The sequence below is a fragment of the Heloderma suspectum genome, chromosome 3 (assembly GCF_057233095.1).
Source record: "Heloderma suspectum isolate Gila_16-S chromosome 3, 16-S_ref, whole genome shotgun sequence".
NCBI classification, from domain to species: domain Eukaryota; kingdom Metazoa; phylum Chordata; class Lepidosauria; order Squamata; family Helodermatidae; genus Heloderma; species Heloderma suspectum.
Genome location: NC_139460.1, coordinates 80499456 through 80512001, shown reverse-complemented (window position 1 = coordinate 80512001; position 12546 = coordinate 80499456).

The following is a 12546-nucleotide window of genomic DNA, read 5'->3' as shown; positions in this document are numbered from 1 at the left end:
AGCTTCTGCCAACCTAGCAGTTCGAAAGGAAGAAATTGCAAGTAGATAAATAGGTACTGCCTCGGTGGGAAAGGTAACAGCGCTCCGTGCACCTTGGTGTTCAGTCATACCAGCCACATGACCACGGAAGCGTCTTCGGACAGCGCTGGCTCTTCGGCTTAGAAACGGGGATGAGCACCGCACCCTAGAGTCGGACACGACTGGTTGGGGACACCTTTACCTTTTTTTTCCCCCAGTATCTGTCCTTCCAATGAGCACTCGGGGTTGATTTCCTTCAGGATTGACTGATTTGACCTCCTTGCAGTCCAGGGGACTCGTAAGAGTCTTCTCCAGCACCACAGCTCAAAAGCATCAATTCTTCGGCGCTCAGCCTTCCTTATAGTCTCACAGCCATACATTACTAATGGGAAAACCATAGCTTTGATTAGACGGACCTTTGTCGGCAAGGTAATGTCTCTGCTTCTTACTATGCTGTCTAGGTTTGCCATAGCTTTCCTCCCAAGGAGCAAGCGTCTTTTAATTTCATGGCTACAGTCACCGTCTGCGGTAGGGGTGGACGAAAGTCACTTACCTGTCGTCGAAGGCCATTCGCAGTGGGGGGGAGGCGCTTCGCTGGTCCCCCCATGAAGTTCAGGCCAGGGGGGGAGGCATCCCACCTCGCCCGGCCGAAATTCAGGCCACGGGGGAGGCTTCCCGCCTCGCCCGGCCGAAATTCAGGCCCGGAAGGAGGCGCCTCGCCCAGCCGCGAACGCGAAAGTAAAAAAAAAAACACGCCCCCTGATAGGCTACGTGACGATTCACATAGCCTATCACGGCTAGATCTGCGAAGTCAGCCATGATAGGCTACATGAATCGTCACGTAGCCTATCACGGGTGACTTAAAAAAAAAAAAAAAAGCGCGTACGCGAATGGCGGCCCCCATAGGGAGCCGCCATTCGCGTTCCTTATTTAGTCGCTGTAGTCTACATAAATGTTTACGTAGACTACGGTGAAAATAAGGGCAACTTTGCAAATCTAGCTGTGATAGGCTACGTGAATCGTCACGTAGCCTATCAGGGGGCGTTTTGTTTTTTTTTCTTTCATTGCAATGGCGGCGGTGGCAGCCGGTCGAAAGACCGGCTGCCGCTCCCGCCTCGCTCGAACACCCACCGAACCGCCGGCCGGAACAGCCACCGGGAAGGACATTCGGTGAAGGTAAGTCCCGAACCGGGGGGGGTGCGGGGTGCGGGGGGGGTGCGGAGGGTTTCTCCCCGAAACTTGTTCGGGGGGCCGAACACATTGGCGCTCAGCCCCCCAAAGTTTCGGGGAGAAATTCTCCGCCATCCCTAGTCTGCGGTGATCTTGGAGCCCAAGAAAATAAAATCTTTCACAGCTTCCATTTCTTCCCCTTCTATATGCCAGGAAGTGATGGGGCCAGATGCCATGATCTTAGTTTTGTTAATGTTGAGTTTCAAACCAGCTTTTGCACTCTCCACTTTCACCCTCAACAAGAGGCTCTTTAGATCCTCTTCGAACAAATTAAAAGATGTTTCATCATTTGGCTTGTAACACATTCTAACATAGAAGACTAAGCTGTATAAAAGTTTAATCAGTAGATTAAATTGTGCTGAGATATGATGGTCCCCACTTACTAGGGGGGTCCCCAGTTTTCCTGTCACAGGGCTGGTGACAAGACAGCAGTTGCTGAATCCTCTTCACAAGGCTGGGTGGCAACTTGATCTGGTTCACGGCTTGGCCACGTACCTGAGAGGGAACATCTCTTATCTGCTCCTGGGCCATAAATAGGAAACCCAATGTAATTCCTAGACAGTTCTTCCTTTGTCTTTCTTCCCATCCTCTCTTTTCCTGATACACTCATCCATTACCTTGCTATAGATTCTCCTCATGCACTGATGGATGGAGCTGGGAAGGAGTTTTACCCACATTTGTGACTGGCCTAGTCAACTGAGAGCTTTCCCCCTTCCCCATAGCAATGTTGTTTAGTTGTTGGTGCTATGACATTTCTCCTGGTCTTTGCCATAACTGCTCTGGCTGGTGTTGCATGCATCAGGAGGGATCCATAGCATTTGGCAAGCTGGGCTGCACTCTTTGCTTCCCACTCCTGTAAGTGACGTTGGGCCAGTCACTCACTCTCTACCTAACCTATTCCACAGGGTTGTTGTGAAGATAAAATGGAGAGGAGGAGGACTATGTGAGCTGCCTTAGTTCCGTGAAAGAGGGATAAAAAGATGGGATATAAATATAATAATAACTAAAAATAAAATAAATAAATCGTAGGTTTGAAGTCTGGATATATTTGTATTTTCCCCACTGCCCTTGCTTGTGTACAGACCAGTAGATCAACCAACACAAAGATATTAACTTGTGAACATTTTCTTAGCAAGGAGATAAAGTGATGAAAAACAGTTTTCCTCGAAGTGCATGATCCTATGCATGTTTCGAAAGAAAAGAAGTCCTGCAACTCCTAGCATTCCCCAGCCAGCCATGCTGGCTGGGGATTGCTGGGAGTAGGGATGTACGAAGGTCACTTACCTTTCCATGGATTATGTTGATGGGGGGGAGGCATTCCGTCCCTCCCCCCAGAATCCTCGAAGGGGGCAGAGGTGATCCATTCCGCCCCCCCGGAATCCTCCACGGCTGGCTGTGCTCCGCAGCAGCTCCGCGGAGCAGCCGGCCAGGCCCAGCCCAGACCAGAGCCATCCGCAGCCGGATTTCCGGCCGCAGAGGGCTCTGGAAAAAACAAACAATCCGCGTACGCAAATGGTAGTGGCTTTTGCCGCTGCCATTTGCGTTCCTTATTTTTGGCCGTCTTAATCTACGTAAATATTTATGTATGATGGCAAAAATAAAGGGGAACGCAAATAGCATAGCGGGCACTATTTACGTCCCTTTTTGATTCACCATTTTAGCCTATGTAAATATTTATGTAGGCTAATATGGCAAATCAAAAAGGGATGCAAATAGCGCCCACTATGCTATTTGCGTTCCCCTTTATTTTCGCCATCATAGTCTATGTAAATATTTAGGTAGACTAAGAGGGCCAAAAATAAGGAACGCAAATGGTGGCGGCCATAGCCGCCACTAGGGATGGACGAAAGGGACTTACCTCATCCCGCAGCTTGCTTCGCAGTGGGGGGGAGGCACTTCGGTTCTCCCCCCGAAGTTCAGGTGAGGGGGGGAGGCGCCCCGCCTCACCCAGCCGAAATTCAGGCCGGGGGGGAGGCACCCCATCCCTCGCTGGTGAAATTCAGGCTGGGTAGGAGCGCCACGTCTACCCGGCCGCAAAAAAAAAAGTAAAACACACACACCCGTGATAGGCTACATAACGATTTACGTAGCCTATCACGGCTAGATTTCCAAAGTCAGCTGTGATAGGCTATGTAAATCGTCACGTAGCCTATCACGGGTGACTTTGAAAAAAAAAGAAGCACGTATGCAAATGGTGGCGCCCATGGGGACCGCCATTAGCGTTCCTTATTTTGGCACGTCTAGTCTATGTAAACATTTAGGTAGACTACGGCGAAAATAAGGGCAACGCAAATAGCGTTCCCTCATTTTCACCGTAGTCTATGTAAATCTTTATGTAGACTACACGTGCCAAAATAAGGAATGCAAATGGTGGCGCCCCATGGGTACCGCCATTTGTGTACGCGCTTTTTTTTTTCTTCAAAGTCACCCATGATAGGCTACGTGATGATTTACGTAGCTTATCACGGCTGACTTTGGAAATCTAGCCGTGATAGGCTACATAAATCGTTACGTAGCCTATCACGGGTGTGTGTGTGTTTTTTTTACTGTACTTTTTTTTTTTTGCAATGGCGGTGACGGCAGCTGGTCAGGAGACCGGCCGCCGCCCCCACCCCCACCAAAACGCCGCCGAACTGCCGCTGGGACCCACCGCCGAGAGGGGCATTCGCCGAAGGTATGTCCCATCCCGGGGGGGGCGGGGGGCCGGCGGAGAATTTCCCAGCACTTTCGGGGGGCCGAATGCGTCGGCACTCGGCCTCCCGAAGATTCGTGGAGAAATTCTCCGCCAACCCTAGCCGCCGCCATTTGTGTACGCGTTTTTTTTTTTAAACCCAGCCATGATAGGCTACATAAATCTTTACGTATCCTATCATTTATTATTTTTTTTTTTTTTACAAGACAAGACTGCAAATGGTGGCGGCAGCAGCCGGTCGGAAGACCAGCTGCCACCGCCCGGAAGATCCGCCCCAGGTAAGTCTCATCCTGGGGGGGATCCGCAGGGGGGCGGGGGGTGGCAGGCCATCCTGCCACGGAGTTCGGGATTTCTCGTGGTGGATTTCTCTGCCATCCCTAGCTGGGAGCTGTAGGACTTTTTTCTGTCTAAGCATGCATAGGATTGTGCTCTAAAGAAATATCATTCCAATCCAAACTTCTGCTCATATCCAGGATCAATGCAAGAGAAAATCTGTTCATGAGATATTGGATGGAACCCATCCTTTCAAAGCCACTCCTATGTTAATGAGATATATAGTGCAGTTTGATATGTAGTTTAAGAGGAATGTTCAGTATTTTACAGCTGGAACGTTTTTCTTTTCCTGAAATTCATCTTTCCCCACCATTTATTTCCCTTGGTTAGGAGTTGATTCTGTCTATTGAGAAAACATGCTCAAAGGATTAATCGGTGTAATTAATTAATTAATTAATTAATAATCCCCCCCCCAACTTCTTCATCTCTTTACTATCTTACAGATCCTCACCAGAAGCATGCTAAATACTGAAAAACTAAAGCTGATAACAAAGCTGTGAAAGCCCTGGGAATTCAGCTTTGTGATTAATCCTGCTTATTGTAGAATCCTAAACAAAATTAGTGATGGAGCCATTATTTATAAAGAATTAGAAGATTAAATGCAAAATAAAATGACAGCATAACAATTTCTCACTGGCAGCTGATACAACTATATTTTTTGTCAGACATTACAGAGCCAGTTATCACTCTAAACCTTTTTGATCAAGTTGTTCTTATCTACAGTCTTCAAACCAGTCACTCTGGACTAGCCTCATTAGAATCAGTAGGGCATCTCAAAATCTAATAGCTTGGGGGATGCAGCTATTCTCTTGTAGACAGAATGCTTATGGTATGAATGATAAAAGGATGTTTTTCTTTTTAAGCTTTGAACTTTGTTCCATGCCATACTGAACCAGTTGAGATAAAATTATTATGTTGTCAAAGAAGCAAAGAATCTGAGACACTGCCGTGCATCCCAAGGAACTCGTTTATTTAGCTGGAGAAATAATCTAGAAGGAACCTGGACAAAACTTTATAAACAAACACAACAGTCAGGGTTATCTTTATATTTATTTCTGGCTCAAGTGGTCCTTGGGCCTACCGATAGATACATGTCCATTGTTAGAGGAGGATGGAAAAGTGGGGTTGCCATATCCCAGTTCCCCAAATTACAATGCAAGAAAAGCCCTGCTGGATCAGATGGAGGGGTCCATCTAAGTATAGTATCCTGTTTCCAACCATGGTCAGACAAAAACTGCATGCCACAAACAACCCTTCCTTTATTTATTGATGGATTTATTTTTCTCCTCAGCAAATCACAGCCAGAGACAGAGTGCTTCTGAATATGGATGTTCAACTACGCTATCTTGGTGGAAAGCTATTGGAAGTCCTATCCTCCATGGATTCATCCAAACCCCTTTAAAGCCATCTAAGCTAGGAGCAATCACCATGTCTTGGGGAAGTGAATTCCATAAGTAAATACTGCATTGTTTCAATTGAATACATACCTACTTCCATCCATGTAAACTTCATTGATTTAAGTTCTAGAGAGCTTCGGCTATTGGGAGGTACAGAAATGCAATCAATCAATCAATTTGTGAAAGAGGATAAGAAATTTCTTTTTATCCACTTCCTTCACATCTTTCATAATTTTATAAACTTCTGTCTATTAACCTCTATCCCTTTAGTGTTCTTCTTTCCTGAACTAATATCCCAAAAAACATTTTAGCCATTCTTCATAGGGAAGGTGCTCCAACCCCTTGATCTTTTAGACTACCCTTTTCTGCACCATTTCCAGTTTTCTAATATCCTTTTTGAGATGGAGCAACCAGAACTGTAAACAGTATTCCAAAATGGATACATCATTAATCTAAAGGTGTTATGAGATTCTATATTTATAGTAGTCCCTGACCTATTCCTGCAACTGCACACTGAGTCCATGCATTCATTGAGCTACCCATCATGAGTGCAAGATATTTTTCCTGAAGAATCACAGCCAGTTCAGACTGCATCAGTGTAAATGAGAAGTTGGGATTTTTGTCCTGATGTGCTTTACTTTATACTTACATTGAATCTAAGGGTAAACTACACACTACGTTAAATGTCTACTGTCTAGCTGATTCTAACTTCTTCTTTTAACTTTAGTGTAAGTATGTGTGGCCTAGATCAATTGGAGCCAACTGAGGTTTTGTTTTTGTTTTTTTCTTTAGTAACCATGCAGTGGTGGTGGGGAACTGGGTAGGAATGTTTAACCCTGGTGCCCCCCATCCAGACCTGGGCCCTGCAGACTAAAAAAATAAAAGAAAGGACCAGCGACATGTCCTTTCTTTAATAGTTTAGTCCCAACTTGTCAGGAGCCTTGGAGGAAAAGATATTGTGTAATCCCTCAATATGTCTAACCAACTCCTGGAAAGCTTCCAAACCCAAACAGACTACAGCATGCTTTTAAAGTATTTGCTGCTAGCTCCCTGCCCCACCCACAAGCTTTTTGCACCATAAATACATACAATTGCTATTCCTCTCTGCCAAAGCATGAGAAACTAAAGGATACATTAACCTCCATCACGCATTAGATACATGAATGGTGTCAGTGCTGGGTTGCACATTTTTGAGGGCCCTTGGGCAAGACACTCTGGGGCCTGTTTCCATGAGTGATTTACTTTGAACTGGCTGCATGTGGAGGTCATTAGGGATACATGATGTCATGGCCATCCAGCAGCCACAAGTCAATACACTTAAAATGAATACTATACCTTAAATTATTTTTGTTATATGTGGGATCCCTTTACTAATACCTGGCAAATATTTTCAATCGGGATGGGGGAGAATTTCTCCCCGAAACTTCGGGGGGATGAGTGCCAACGCATTCGGTCCTCCGAAGGTTTGGGGAGAAATTCTCCGCCCCCCGCCCCCCGCCCCCCCCGGGATGGGACTTACCTTTTACGAATGTTGCTCCCAGCGGCGGGTCCCAGCGGCGGTTTGGCAGGTCTTCGTCAGGGGCGGGGGCGGCAGCTGGTCTTTCAACCGGCTGGTGCCACCACCATTACAAGAAAAGTAAAAAAAAACCAACGCCCCTGTGATAGGCTACGTAATGATTAACGTAGCCTATCACGGCTAGATTTGCAAAGTCAGCCGTGATAGGCTACGTTAATCATCACGTAGCCTATCACGGGTGACTTTAAAAAAAATAAAAAAGTGCATACGCTAATGGCGGCCCCCATAGGGAGCCTCCATTCGCATTCCTTATTTGGTCCCTGTAGTCTACATAAAGATTTACGTAGACTACGGCGAAAATAAGGGCAACGCAAATAGCCAAACTGCCACCGAACCGCCGCCAGGAGCCGCCAGTGCCAGGGACATTCGAAAAAGGTAAGTCCCATTCTGGGGGGGGGGCGGACTGTTTCTCCACCAATTTCGGGGGGCCGAATGTGTTGGCATCCAGCCTTCTGGAGATTTGTGGAGAAATTCTCCAACATCCCTAGGAAGTAGCTTCCAATTAACAAAGGCGGGTTTGATTTTCCAGATCTAGCTACATACCATTGTGCTTATTTGCTGACCTGTACTACATTTTGGTCTTTCCCACTCAGATTTAATTTTCCATCTTGGTCAGTGTTGGAATCTTCTTGTCTGGAGTCACTCTTTAAATGGCTGGTATTGGGTTCTCAGCATATAAAGGCAAACAGAGCTTCTCCCACAATCTTGGAAGTTAGAGATGTGTGGCATTTGTGGTGTATAATGTCATGCCAATTTAGGGATGTATGGACTGTGTAAAATCTGCCCTGTCTTTGTTTTGTGGATTGTCAGGTGCCTTTTGTTCTGCTGTCTGTCCACAGATGGATGTGATTTTTTTTTTTTTTGTCATGTGGAAAAATACACAAATAATTATGTAAGTATTTACATAATTTACCTTAGTACATAATATTTAGCATATTGTCCTCCATTCCATTTTGGAATGGAATTCCTCAGCAGAAACTTATGTATTTCCCCACGAACTTATATGAGTAAACTTTGGGACAGTGAAAAAAATAATCATCCGGAAGTCCATAGACTCTGCATGACCTGCGGGAGTGCTCCGCAGCAGATTCCACAGGTCAGGTTCTCAGAAATCTGAGCTTATTTTAGTCCATCTCAAATTTCTCCAGCATCCCTATGCCAATCACAGTTTGACCCATTTTCCAGTGCCACATTGACTTCATGGGAAAATCCAGGTTTAAGAATTGAAAAGAAAATGTTTTTATGGAGGACCTGGATGTATAGAAGGATACCCTGGATCCATTAGTGGGTGTTGATGATGAGTTTTTGCTATTTTCAACTTTGCGAGATCAATCTGGTTTGCCTGCTACAGTGGAAAGTCAGTATTTGCAATTAAAACATTTGTTGGTATCTAGATTCGGTCCTGCTGTTTTTACTGCTTCAGAGTCTCCTTCGTTACTGGAAATACTGAAGCTGACCAGATATATCGTCCTACAATTCATGTTTATAAATACTTATTATCAATGAACAAATATGATACATTTGATTTACAGCAGGAATGGAATAGAGAATTGGAATGTCCTATTTTGTTTAATCAATTGAATGCCATTTTGGCATCTGTTTCGGATATTTATATGGATCTTCAGTTATGCCTTATTCGGCAACAACTTTTGTTTCAGGTCTATTGGACACCACAACATCTCTTTAACAAAGGCTTGTCAAATTCAGCTAATAGTTAGAGGTGTAATATAGTCAATGCTTCTCTTATTCATATGATTTGGAAATGCCTAATAGTAGCCTCCTTTTGGAAGGAAGTTATTATACAGATAAATTTTGTATTGGAAAGCGCTTAATATTTACTGATGTAAATGTTCTCTTAAATCACTTACCTGTTTTTTGGCATGTGACACACAGTCAGCATAAATGGATCTTTCACGCCCTTGTGCTGGCTAAAAGACTGATGCTACAATACTGGAAGGATAAAAGCTTACCACCTATAATGCAGTGGATTGAAGACTTAACAACACTAGGAAAGAGTGGTATATAGGCATCACTTGCAAATGGACTTATATTTGGATATCTGGTCTGCTTTTACTGAAGTATATGTATAACCTCCCCCCTCCCCAATCTTTTTCTCTCCTTAGAATATTGTAACATTTGAAACTGAGGATTTTTAGATTTTTTTAATATTTTTTGCTCGTTTGGTTAAAATTCACAGTAAAAAAATGATTTAAAAGAAAATCCAACAGCCATCCCAGATCTTATCCTGGAAAAACTGGATTTCCTGGGACTGCTTACAGTCCGATTCTTTTCCTTAAGCCAGGTTCTCCTAGGGATGGCGGAGAATTCCGCCACGGATTTCAGTGAGGCCGAATGCACTGGCATTTGGCCCCCCGAAATCCATGGTGGAAAGGCCTGCCCCCCCGTGGATTTCCCTCGGGACAAGGCTTACCTGGGGCAGATGTTCCAGATGGCAGTGGGTCCGGCGGCAGGTCTGGCAGCAGGTCCGGCAGCAGCGGCAGTGGCAGCTGGTCTTTCGACCAGCTGCTACAGCCGCCATATGCATCCTGGTCTTTGCTGTGATAGGCTACGTAAGTATTTACATAGCCTATCACGGCAAGCCAATTAAAAAAAAAAGGCGTATGCAAATAGCGGTGGCTACGGCAGCCACCATTTGCGTTCCCTATTTTTCGCCGTTTTAGTCTACGTAAATATTTACATAGGCTATTACAGCGGGAAAAAAAGGGGAACACAAATAGCGTAGTGGGCACTATTGGTGTTCCTTTTTTTTTCTCGCTGTAATAGCTTATGTAAATATTTACATAGGCTAAAATGGGGGGGAAGGAATGAAAATAGTGCCCATTACATTATTTGTGTTCCCCCCTTTTTTTTTTTTTGCCATAATAGCCTACGTAAATATTTATGTATACTAAAACGGCAAAAAATAGGGAACGCAAATGGCGGCTGCCATAGCCACCGCCATTTGCGTATGCCGTTTTTTTTATTATTATTGGCTTGCTGTGATAGGCTATGTAAATACTTACATAGCCTATCATGGCAGCCTGGCTGGATGCGAACTGGCTGGTGTGGACGCAAATGGCGGCTGCCGTAGCGGTGCCGGCCGGGCAGGATTCCGGGGGGAGAAACAGATCGCCTCCCCCCATCGAGGATTCCGGGGGGAGGGATGGAGCGCCCCCCCCACCACAAACACAATCCGCGAAAAGGTAAGTGACTTTTGTACATCCCTAGGTTCTCCTCTGTATAGTTGCTCTGTGCGCCAACCCCCACATTGACCTTGGGTACGCTAGCCCTGCCCAGGGGTGTGCCTTTTACCATGATCCCGGTCAAGGGGTGTTTCCTGTGTGTTTCCCATCCCTGCACAAACCAATTAGTGTCTATTCAGAAGTAATTCCCACTGTGGTCAATGAGGCTTGCCCTCTGAATGCCTCTGAATGCCTGCATCAGAACTCACAGAGATCCCCCTCAATTCACATGGCACAGTTTAAAGCCCAATTCCCTGCTGTCAAGGGCTCCTTGAAGGTCTCTCTCTGTCTAAACCAGTAGCCAAGTCCAGACACAGACAAAGGAATTCCTTTCAAAGCTTTATTCTTCTTTTATAACTTAACAACTATACCGATTGCAACTAGATCTGAGCAGCAGAGTACCTATGCCCTAAGTTGGAACAGTTGGTCCCTGTTTGAAAGGGAATTACTGGCAGACCCCTGAACCTAAGGACTAGGGAGAGTCCCTCCCCTTTTCCCTTGGAGCCTCTGGGCGCAGCTGTTGTTTGCGCGCCAACCTGGCACTTCGCCTCCTTTCCGCGCCCTCCATCTGGCACCGCTCTCTGCGTCTGCGTCGCGCATTCACCAAGTCTGCTATCTGTGCTTGGTCACTCGCTGGACTGCTAACTAAACTAGGAATGTTGGTGGGAGGAATCTCCGTCAGCTGTTGGTCCTGAGAAAGAGGAGCACGCTACTCTCCCAGGAGCGACTGCTCTTCCTCAGAATCAGAACTACTCTGGGATTCTATGGGCTCAGTGTCCACCCTGACACCTAAGTGTGGTATCGCGATCTTGAGGTTCCGATACTCTTTTGTTTGGTTTATTGCCTTAGGAAGTAACCACTTTGATCTTTCCTTATAGAGATCCTGTGGGTTAAAATGTGGGCTGGTTTCCTGTCTTTGTGTTCTCCCCCTGCTTCTCAGCACAAACATATGTGTGTCTACTCAGAAGTAACTCCCATTGTGCCAGGAGGCCACCCTAAGATCTTGTCAGAAGAAGGTTAATCAAGCAGGCAGTAGAAACTGTCCAAGCAGCCAGAAATACAACAGGAGCACCTTTGGTGTCAGAAGACTGCCCAAGAGCTGGACCTGGTTGTCAGTGTATTTGGCTGGGGTAGAAATTTAGGGAATTTGGCCTGAGTAAAGAAGTCATTAGAGCAGAGCTTTCCAGACTTTTCATGTTGGTGACACACTTTTTAGACATGCGTCATTTTGTGACACAGTAATTCAGTTTTACTTGCAAACCAGAGGTTAAACTAACCCGTTATAAGAGATACGGACACATACATGAATTGTAATAACGAAATGTATGGGGATAGAACATATCTCATGAAAAACTTTCATTTATATATTTTTTTAAATATATGATTTGTAAGATAATAACATACATTGTTGTCATTTATGAGTAACAGTATGTAAATATGTGCAAGAAAATGTGAAAAATAAACAAAATTAACTGAAGTATTTACAATACATGTTAGGACACATAGGCCCAGCTAGGAGCTCAGCTGCAAAAACACATGAAGTAGAGAAGCAAAACTCCAACAAAAATGGTGTATATATATATGTCTCACTACAAGGCTATATTGCTGTAAATATTTGCAATGCCTATGTCCAGAGTCCGGTTCCAGCACTCTCCGGTGGTACACTGCCGGTGTGTGGTTAATAATCCACAATTACAGCAGAGTAAAAATAAAAATAAATGGCAGAAATCAAATTATATGTGCCACATGGTGGGTGACTTGCTGTTTGCCACATTGGGTTTGGGAGGGTGGCCTCCCTTCAGCTGGCAACTAGGGATGTCTGAGAATTTCTCCACGAATCTCGGGGAGGCCGAATGCCAGTGCATTCAGCCCCCCGAAATTGGTGGAGAAACGGTCTGCCCCCCGCCCCCCCCCGGGACAGGACTTACCTTGGTCGAATGTCCCTGGTGGCGGCAGCTCCGGCGGCGGTTCGGCAAATAGCGTTGCCCTTATTTTTGCCGTAGTCTACATAAATGTTTATGTAGACTACACGTGCCAAAATAAGGAACGCAAATGGTG